The sequence below is a fragment of the Acomys russatus genome, chromosome 22 (assembly GCF_903995435.1).
Source record: "Acomys russatus chromosome 22, mAcoRus1.1, whole genome shotgun sequence".
Taxonomy (NCBI): domain Eukaryota; kingdom Metazoa; phylum Chordata; class Mammalia; order Rodentia; family Muridae; genus Acomys; species Acomys russatus.
The window spans coordinates 18,361,616-18,373,066 of NC_067158.1; positions in this window are offsets into that span (position 1 = coordinate 18,361,616).

An 11,451-nucleotide genomic window follows, 5' to 3' on the forward strand; every position below is an offset into this window, starting at 1 on the left:
TGGACAGCCAAGGATTTGGTGTTTTCTCCTTGTAATTCTCATGTTTATCAGTAATGATATTGTAATCTCAAAAATAGAAGAAAGAAAAATAATAATTAAAACTTTGTACCTGTTTCTCTTATTTGTATTTGTGATCGGGAAAACAGAATGCCCCTGCTTGTTAGAACAAGGTCCGTAGAAATGAAACTCTTGACTTACCAGAACCTTCTGAATTAAGAGTCTCGCACTCACCCTCAAGCAAGAGTGGCTCAAACCTCCCATGTGCCTCATCCTTCCTGCTTCATACTTTTTTCAGCGGAGGGCAGAAGAACACTGTCTGTGGGGCGTGTGGGCGTGCAGGCTTAGGTGGGAGACGTGTATGAATAGAAGTGTAGTCATTGTCACTCTGCTACACAAGCTTGAAGAACTACAGTGAAAGATGCATTTCTGATTTGTAAGTTATAGCTGTATATATCCTTAAAATAATATAATTTACATAATATGTAACATATGCAATAAAGTATTTTTTAACATAAAGCTCAATACATTTATCTAAACTTTTCTTTCTTGGGAAAACTTACTCAAAGGCTGTCATTAAATATTGGATATTTGTATCAACAACAGGTCTTATCTACCACACAGTATGGCTGAAATGAGGAAATAAACTGTCCTATCAGGGGGAATGAGGTAAATACTGTGTGATACACAAATATAATAGTGTAGAATACATACATCGAGTGTTATACAATTATTAGATAGCATAATGCTTATATAATAGCATAACCAAGCTTTTGATATATTATTAAGTGACAAACTATATATTATTTAATGTCAAAGCTAAAGTTTCCTCAAAGTCATAAACACAGGACATAAACACAAGAATGGTATTTGTCATAGCTAGATTTCTTTTACACTCCTTTTTAATTATTGTTATAATAAAGTTTTAATTGATCATTCAACTAACAAATCAAAAGAAAATTACATCAGTTCTGGTTACTGAAATACAAATACTGCTTGCAATACAGTGGGTTATGTCTGTATTACTCAATCATGAGTTGAAAATATTCTTTCTGAACTGATTTTTAAACTCAGTGGCATAGCTCCTAAACAAAATATGCAGAAAATTTACATTGTTTACTGTATGTGTTCCCATCATCCTATATCTGAGCAGCCATTAAAATTTGAAGTACCGTTTCAGCTGAAAGGGCAGGGCTTTCTATATTGTTCTAAAGTTGAAATTTTATATGTTGATTTTGACACATTGGGAACTGCTAGTGGCTGTTTTACTAAAATAACATATATAGAAAGATTCACATTATAGGATGATTTCTACAACAACAAAAAAATCAATTTCTCATCTTCAAATATTTGAAAAAGCTCTGAGATCTTTAATTTTTCTCATTTCCTTGGAAACTACTTCAAATAACATATTTGTTTTATTACTGACACCCAGAAATGCACAATGACATTTGCACTTGTAGTCTTGATGGTTTCCCCATGATATTTCTTTTCTGTAACTGTTTCACTTACAACTAAGTGAGTCCCTACATTTCTAGAATATTTTTGAGTTAACTTAGGGAAAAATGATAAACTGTTTACCATTATATTTAATTGCAATGTGCAATCTGTTTTCACATTGTCAAATCTCAACTCTAAGTCAGAGATAATCAGGCAGGACTCACCTAGAGGCTGGACTTCATTCTATTGTGAGGAGAGGGGTAGGAAAATATGCATAAAAAAGAGAAAATTCCCAAGGGCTTCCAGACTACTACAAATGCTATCCAGACTTTCCAGTTGCCATTTTTATTACGTTAGTACAAAAGCAGTCCACTTCTTCTTGCTTGTTTGTGAGCAAGCAAATTCAGGTAAGACTTGGAGGTGGGTCAGTCCCTCACATCACAGATCTATGTGAGAAGATAGAATGGCTCACCAGACAAAGAGACGTCTGTGTGCTGCCTCAATGAGAAGAGTGTCAAGAGGACAGCCTTGTCCACTCGTATTCTGACATGGATGAGAATCGAATGGCTTTTCAACTATGTGTGGCTATTTAGCTCAGCATGTTTGCCTAGTTCAGTAAATGGATATGTTAGCAAAATGAAGCTTTATTATTGTACATTTTACACAGTCTTATTACTGCCCATTTATTTCTGGCTCAAAAACTACCTCATGGGAGCAGTGCTTTCCGTGCAGGGAAAAGTCATGCTGAATAAGTGTCTAGAGACCTTGGTAGCTGTGTTTCTGGTGATATGATAATAAACACTGCTCTCATTTCTGCAACCTATGTCTTATGAAATTGGTTACACCTACTGTGACTTATTCAGGGAATCAGATGTCCTGGGCTGGTGAAAATTAAGGCCCTGCTCCTAACTCTAAATTATGTCTGATATGAAGCAGGTGGGCTCCAAGAATATATTTTAGTTCAATGGGCTGAGATAATGTTAAAGTAGGGGATCTGGCTATAGGCTTTTGTCACCTTCCCTAATTGCCATCTTTATTTAATCATGCTACCTATGAGACAAACCAAGTGGTGAAAAGTCACAGAGAGCTCTAGAGTTTCTACTCTTGGATTTTGGAAACAAAAAGAGTATCACATGTTTTAGAGATATTCTGATGAGGACCAGCATTAGGAGTAGATTATTTAGACTTTGTTTGTTTATAAAGCAGGATGGAGTGTCAAGAGAGAATTGAGTGCTGAGATCATACCATGTTCTGTGGAGGGTTCTTCTGGGCAAGAGGTGGGTCCTCCTTATTGGAGGGCTGGATATTTCTGTTGGAAAATAGAATGTCAAGAGGGATAGTTAATCTCTGAACATGTCTAGAACATTGTGTGCAAGACTGAAAAACGGATTCCATACCTGTATACTTCTACTTTACCAATGTTCATTTTTCTTTAAAGTGAGCCTATCAAAGATTTCTGAAGTAGAAACATTAGAGACATTTCTCAATCCACAGCAAGCATATTTTCATCACCCTTGTTTTCAGTTAGTGAATTTGGAAAGACCATCCCTTACCACATCAGTAACTGCTGTTGGTTTGGATACAGAAATGGATCATTTGTACATTTACCTTTAGAGAATGCAGAGAGAACGTTGACAACTTCACAGGCTTTGAACCTCTGCTTTTTCTTGATTAATTTTTGCTAGTCTTGTTCTGTTACTTGCTCTGAATAGATTCATTTTTCTTTCATTCATTCTCACTTTTGTGTGTATAGCATTGTATATCAATCAATCCTAAGTATTGGTGGCTCAAAAAGTTGAGATTTTTAAAAATATTTGGAATATATGTTCTTGCCATGTCAATCAGAAGGATTACACTTACAAGTAATAAGTATACACACTCAAGTATTCTTGATGATAGATCAAGTACCATCTTGAAGATAGTTTGTGATTATACTAGAGGGGACTATCAAATAATTGATTTTCATATAGCACGCAGAAGTTTAAGGAGGTTATTTTGTGCACTCTAGTCACAGACACAGGAAGTAGAGTCAAGAATATGTGTAGACAACATTAATAACTAATTCAACATTGAGTCAATATTTTCACTTAAAAAAAAAAAACTCCCTGGGAAGACTTCTGAGTTTGAAATAGTTAGCATCCATGGAGTTAGAAACATGAGGGTGGACAGCTAGGACTTGACTATGCCTTCTAGCTGACTTAAATGCCAGATCCCTATATTAGGTAAGATAATGATCTAATTAGAGCAGGAGCAGTGACACCAGTGACATCTAATCAATTCCTCCTGGATGTGGAAGGGGAGCCATTGATTTCTAAGGAAAAGCCATCTGTTTCTGAGCTCACACCAAGCCTTGATGGTCTCTGGCAGTGCCACCATAAATCAGAGGTGCTTTCAAATTCATCACCTTTTTATATCAAGTGAACAGTGTGAACAGAATGGCAGGTCCTTTAGTCTGTAGTGCCAGTGGCATTGAGAAGTGTAGAGTACTGTGTGCTGTTTGAAGGAGCTCTGGTGTTCTGTGGCTTTTTCCTGTTCTTTGTAATCGCAGTGCCTGGATTATTTGTTTCATCACAGATTGAAAGAAATTATGTAAATATTAAAAAAAAAATACAACTACTCTCTGAAATTAAGTGAGCTGTATATCAAGCCAATTGAAACTTATTAAAATGGACTGACTCAAAATTATTCATTCGTATAATTTTCTAATTTGGGGGACAATGTTTTACTATTTCTGGAGACTGAAATAAAAGGCCTTGTTTCACCTTCTAAAGATCTTTTAAGACAAAAATGCCAAAAAAGTAAGATTAAACAGGAGAAGAGATATACACATTTATCATAAGCAGGAGGCCGGTCCCACTGAGAAATTGACAATAGTCCAGCACAACTCAGAGGTTTATATTCTTCCTTTCAAAAGGGAAGTATAGAGAAAAGTGAGGATGAAGGACTACAGATAATTTTTAGAAAAAACAGAAAAATTGTTGTTCGCAGCGTTCTGGAACCTCGGAATGGTTATTCCTTATCCTGGAACAAAGTCCTTGGTCTCATGAAAAAGATGGTGTTTGTGAATGATTGTATTTGGAATATTCCGTAGGACCAAAGTAGAAGACCATTCTGTGTAACTGAAGCTTTTCTGGAATGTTGGTAGATTTTGGCGTTTCTCCCAGTGATTTGATTGAGTTAGATGAAAATTCATGGAAGGCACAGAGGGAAGTGTTTTTCTCTTCTTTTCTTTCTTTCTTTCTTTCTTTCTTTCTTTCTTTCTTTCTTTCTTTCTTTTTTAAATTCTGAGACAGAGCTTCTCTGTGTATCCTTGGCTGTCATGGATTCGTTTTTTAGATCAGCCTGTCCTCAAAGACTCACAGTGATCCACCTGCCTCTGCCTCCCTGAATGCTAGGATTAAAAGTATGCACCATCATGCCCAGTCTTCTTGGTTCTTTAATTTAACTATATCAACATACCAGGGAAAGTCTCTAGATACCTTTACAGTCAAGTGATTGCTGGGCGGCAGAATGTGGTTAGCATAGCAACCTAAGGCTTTTCTTCTTTCTTTTGTAGGAAAATGTTATGTGTTATTTCTGACTCATCTGTAATAAAATTGACAAAAAGGATCAGTAAGGATTACAGCAACAGTATTTGTGAAAACTTTACCTGACCTATTCTATTAAAAAAAAGGATTTTTTTTTTCTCATTTGATGCCTTGGATCCTTAAAACACCAGCTTCCAAGAAAAGAGCAGTGTGTCAAATAATCTGAGGTTCCAATCAAAAAGGAAAGGAAAGGCATTTTGTTAGGTGAATTAAACCATGTTTTAAAAAAAGACAAATACTGCACACTCTTTCTTATATGAGGAAAGTTCTGAGTGCCAGACAATGCGACTAGAGCCCACACAGGCAGATGAGCAAGGACTGGACTCAGTGTGCTTGCTGACTAGGTGTGTGCTCTGATGCAGCACAATGGGATCCTTATCAATGTTCTAATACACTTAATGTCTGTTTACCAAAGCTAAAATAAGATAAAAGGTTTTTTTAAATGAAAATGAGAGACACTGAGATGGGAAATATACAAATATTAATAGTCAATGCCATGTGAGTGTTGTTACTAATCAAGTACTTACAAAAATACAATTATTTTCTCATAGTTTAGAGATATCCAAATGATTTACCTTGACTGAAGTCAAGGTATGGTCTATCTGCTGTTTTTCCCTGGAGGGTTCATTGCTTTTCTTGTTTTATCCAGTCCTTACTGACTGTCTAAATTCCTTCCAGGCTCAGAACCAATAGGCTAGAACTTTCCAGTCTCTTTAGGGCATCATTAATTGTAGTTCCCATCCTGTATAAACCCTTGTAGGTTACCTGGGTGATTAAGGGTAAGCCTTCCATCTCAAATCATTAATTTAAACTATTGCCAGTGACTATAAAGTTAAGCAAAGAGCCAATCATGTATGTTTCTAAAAAGACTGGCAAGGACCTCACTTAATAGAAGTATTTAGGGAATTATCCAGTTTTTAATAGGGATATAAATTTTAAATATAGAACTGCTGCTGACCGTGGTGGCGCACACCTTTATCCCAGCACTCAGGAGGCAGAGGCAGGTGGATCACTGTGAGGTCAAGGCCAACCTGCTCTACAAAGTGAGTCCAGGACAGCCAAGGCTAACAGAGAAAGACTCTGTCTCAAAAAACCAAATAAATAAATAAATATTTAAAAAATTAAAAAGTAAATACATAAAAATAGAACTGTCATATTATTCAGCTATACCATCCCTGGGTATATACACAAATTGAAACATATAGCAGAAATACCTACACATTCATGCTTATTATGGTACTATTCTCAATAGCCCAAACTATGTCCATCTCTAGGCACATGGATAACAAAAACATGGGTATCTATAATGGGGTTTAAATTAGCAATGGAAAATGAAGTTATATCATTTACAGAAAGATGTATCATCATGTTAAGCAAATAAGAGAGGATCAGAAAACTAAACTTGGAAGGTATGTATTTGGGAAGAGAAAGGGAGCCACCAAGAAAAGGGAGGCAGCACATGGGAGCTACGATGTTGTGTATGATCAAAAGATTGTGCTTGAAGATGTCAGAAAGGAAGGACATCATTTTATATGTGGAATATACCATGATAATTGTTAAAAGGATGAATATGAACCTCTTAAAAATTGCCTAATCTGTGTAAGGTAGCAAAACCACATGTTTCTTCTGTTAGAATGTAGACACTTGTATGCCCTTCTTTTTTTCATTCCAGAGATGGAAAACATTAAACATAAAAGAATAAGTTAAATAGGTAGGCAAAGGGTTTAATCATTCACTCCCAATCTCTCATTCACTCCTATTGGGCTGTCTACTTTAGTCAAAGACAATTGATTTGAAACCGGACCATTTCTTGTTTGCTCAATGCAAAGAAGGCTCTGCTTCCCCCAGAATCTAGAGAACATTGTACTAACCTAAGGTAAACTGTCAGGTGACATATTATTCTGAAAGCCACTGGACACTGGAGATGGCATTATGCAAATATTTCTAAATACTTAATTTTAAAAAAAGTTTTCATTGGTAATTATGGGAACTGTAGTATTGGCCTTTCGAGAGTTTAATGTTTTCAGTGGGTGCTCATGAATAGTGCTATTACACCTAAGAATAAAACCGTTCACTTCCACTTGAAACACTCATTAGCAAACTTTTAAACGGCCACATTGTCTGAAGCCTGATTAGTGCGGCAAGACTGTGATGAATGTTGCTCATTACATAGATTAAGCTTTAGCTTTGTGCACCCTACGTTATTGCCTAATAATGTGAAACATTTTACACTGAAAGAGAGTCAGGTAGACAAATGAGAGTATTTTAATCAATTGACTTAGCGTTACCATCAAAACCCCCATGAAAGGTCTAGGCACTTTGGAAAAATGTCACCTCTTTGATAATTAGCACTTGAATGTAAATTGGTTTCACATGAGCAGAGAAGTCATTTCAGTTTTCTTCTTGTGTGAGATGTGCAGCTGATACCAACTGAAGTATGCATAGCTCCCTGCTAAAAAACACTGCAGTTGGCAATAACAGTCAAGGCACCCAGTTTAAATCTACTTCCTAGATAATTTTAATACTAGAAATCTAACTAGAAGACCTGTCTACTTGTTTGCCAGGCAAGGTAAATCAGGTAGAACCACAGCATGCTGTGTGCTCTTAATTGGACTATTAATATGACGGATGAAGACTATAATTTAAAATTTTATGGTGTAGAACAACATGGCATACAAGCTCCCTTCTGTGTGTGTACACAGATGCACAAAGACAACTAAGACCTTGCGATGTCTTACGTGTAAGCTGTAATTGATGAAAAACCTAATTATGCCTTTTTGAGAAGGAAATCAAAAATACATAAATCATGCACTAATTTATTCATGAAAACAATCCAGACCGTAGAAATAAGGGCAGGAGATATATAGGTTTATGAAGTAGAAAATGTAAGAAATAGACTTGAATTTATTTTCTAGAATTTTCTTGTGTTTTCTTCATTTGGTTTACTATGTAAAATGTTCAATTCAAAAAATTGATTTCTGCAAATGATATGGTTGTAAATGAATTTTGGTATCATTGATTTTTTTTCAATGTTTATTTAACATAATCATATTAATTTTAAACATTTCTTTTAATTTTAAAGATTTTACTATATTTTTATTTGTTCACTTTGCATCCCCATCTTAGTTCCCTTCCCTCTTTCCTCCCTGTCCCATCCTCCCTCCTGCTTCCTCAACCTCCTCTCTTCTACTCCTCAGAAAAGGCCATCCCCCACCCCATCCCACCCTGCACATCAAGTTGCATCAGAACATCCTCTTCTACTGAGGCCTGGCAAGGCAACCAGGCCAGGGAGAAGCTGAAGGAGAGATATTAGGATCCAAAGTGTGGGATTGGACCAGTCTCGTGAGAGAACAGGTGAGGTTAATCCACTAGAAGAGCAATCACCTCATGCAGGAGCTTAATTGTTGCCAGCTGAAAAAATTTCGTGAACAGACTCTGGGAGGAGATATATAAATGAGCCCAGAACTGGAGGCCGGGCTTTTTGGAGACTTGGGATACTGTTGGTTATTCATCATTGCACTTCAAGATGCTCCTAGAGAGAACCGCTCAAGGGAAGGCTTCAGTGCTCCAGCTCCTGCTGAGGTTTGGGGTTCTGGTTACTCTAGGTTCCAGCAGAAGAAATCCTGCTGATTGTAGCAGGAGAATCATTCCTCGGAACTGATATCCTTACAGTTTTGTTACTGTGTCTATTAATCCTCATTTCCTACTGTTTTGGTTAGTTGGGTTAAAAGTGACATGTGCTCTGTCACTAAGTTGTTAGTCCTGTACACAAATGACAAACCGGCAGAGGAAGAAATTAAGAAAACTACTTCACAATAGCCACAAACAATATAAAATATCTAGGAGTAACTCTAACCAAGCAAGTGAAGGACTTATTCGAAAAAAACTTCAAACCTCTGAAGAAAGAGATTGAAGATGACATCAGAAGATGGAGGGATTTACTTTGTTCGTGGATTGTGAGAATCAACAGAGTAAAAATGTCCATCTTACCAAAAGCAATTTACAGATTCAACACAATCCCTATCAAAATACCTAGAAAATACTTTGAAGATATTGAAAGATCAATTTTCAAATTCATATGGAGAAATAAAAAACCAAGAATAGCTAAAACAATCCTATAAAATAAAAGATCCTCCGGAGGAATCTCCATACCCGATCTCAAGCTGTACTACAGAGCAACAATAATTAAAACAGCATGGTACTGGCAAAGCAATAGGCTGGTGGATCAATGGAATCGAATTGAAGACCCAGAGATCAATCCACACACATTTACTCACTTGATTTTTGACAAAGAAGCCAAATCTATTCAATAGAAAAATGATAGCATCTTCAACAAATGGTGCTGGTCTAACTGGATGTCTACATGTAGAAAAATGCAATTAGACCCTTATTTGTCACCATGCACAAAACTCAAGTCCAAGTGGATTAAAGACCTCAACTTAAAACCAGAGACATTAATTCAGTTAGAGAAAAAAGTGGGGAAGAGCCTGGGACACATAGGCACAGGAAACAACTTCCTGAACAGTACACCAACAGCCCAGGCCTTAATGTCAACAATTAATAAATGGGACCTCATGAGGCTGAGAAGCTTCTGTAAGGCAGGAGACACTGTCAGTAGAACAAAGCAACAGTCTACAGACTGGGAAAAGATCTTCACCAACCCTTCATCTGACAAAGGTTTAATATCCAAAATATATAAAGAACGCAAGAAATTAAACACCACAAAACCAATTGCAAAATGGGGCTTGGAACTTAACAGAGAATTCTCAACAGAGGAATATCAAATGGCTGAGAAGCCCTTAAGGAAATGCTCGTCCTTGTTAGTCATCAGAGAAATGCAAATCAAAACGACACTGAGATTCCATCTTACACCTATCAGAATGGCTAAGATAAAAAACTCAAATGACACCACATGTTGGCGAGGATGTGGAGAGAGAGAAACACTCCTTCATTGCTGGTGGGAATGCAAACTAGTACAACCACTTTGGAAAGCTATCTGGCGCTTTGGGAATAGGGCTTCCTCAAGACCCAGCTATCCTACTCCTTGGAATATACTCAGAAAATGCCCTACCACACAACAGGGACATATGCTCAACCATGTTCATAGTTGCTTTATACATAATAGCCAGAACATGGAAACAGCCTAAGTGTCCCTCAGTAGAAGAATGGACTAAGAAACTGTGGTATATTTACACGATGGAATACTACTGAGCTATTAAAAACAAGGAATTCCCAAAATTTGTGGACAAATGGATTGATCTAGAAATTATCATAATGAGTGAGTTCACCCAGAAACAAAAAGAGAAAAACGGTATATACTCACTTATATCAAAACACTAGTCCAAGGGATATGTACCATGAAAAACTTTACTTACCAAGAAAGTGAGTCAGTAGAGAGAACATCCTATTGAGACTTTAGGCGAGAGTAGCATGGAAGAATGGGGAAATAGTAGAACCCACAGGGACCTGGAAACCTACAAGAAGAACTTTACGACAGGCAGATCTGGGTCCTGGGGTCCTCCTCAAACTAAGGCACCAGCCAAGGAGAATATAGGCAGTAAGCTTCGGACCTCTACAAAGACCTAGCCGACGAACATGATATTCTCCACCGTTGAGTGGAGAGTGAGATCTGACTCTCACATGAACTCTGGTGCCCCTTTTCTGACCACGTTCCCTGGATGGAGAGCCCTGGCGGCACTCAGAGGAAGGATAGCAAGTTACCAAGAAGAGACTCGATATTCTAAGAACATATATAGGGGGAGGAGGTCTCCCTCAATCATAGACATAGGGGAGGGGAGAAGGGGGAAAGTGGGAGGGAGGGAATGGGAGGAAACAGAGGAAGGGCTAACAATCGAGATGTAATATGAATAAATTAATAAAATTTTAAAAATTGAGCCTACCAGAAGCAATAAAAAAACAGGCAACAGAGTCCATGTCAGAGACAGCCTCTACTCCCCTTACTAGGGGACGCACATGAGGACGAAGCTGCCCATCAGCTACATATGTATAGGGGACCTATACCTCGTCCATGCACAGTCCTGGGGTGATGCTTCAGTCTCCATAAGCACCCATGAGCCCAGGTTAGTTGATATTGTCGGTGTTCTTGTGGAGCTCTTGTGCCCTCAGGATCCTTCTATCCTTCCTCTCACTCTTCCACAAGGCTCCTTGTGCTCTGCCTATTGTTTGACTATAAGCCTCAGCATCTGTTTTGACCTGCTGCTGGGTGGAACCACTCAAAGGACCACTATGCTGGCCTCCTGTCTGCAAGCATAGCAGAGTATCATTAATAGTGACCTGGGTTCGCTCTCTCCCATGGTGTGGGTCTCAATCTTTGCTCTGTCTTTATCTCTGCACATCTTGTAGCCAGGGTGAGCTTTGGGTTAAAGTTTATGTGGGTAGCTTGGTGTTCCTCTCTGTCCACTAGAAG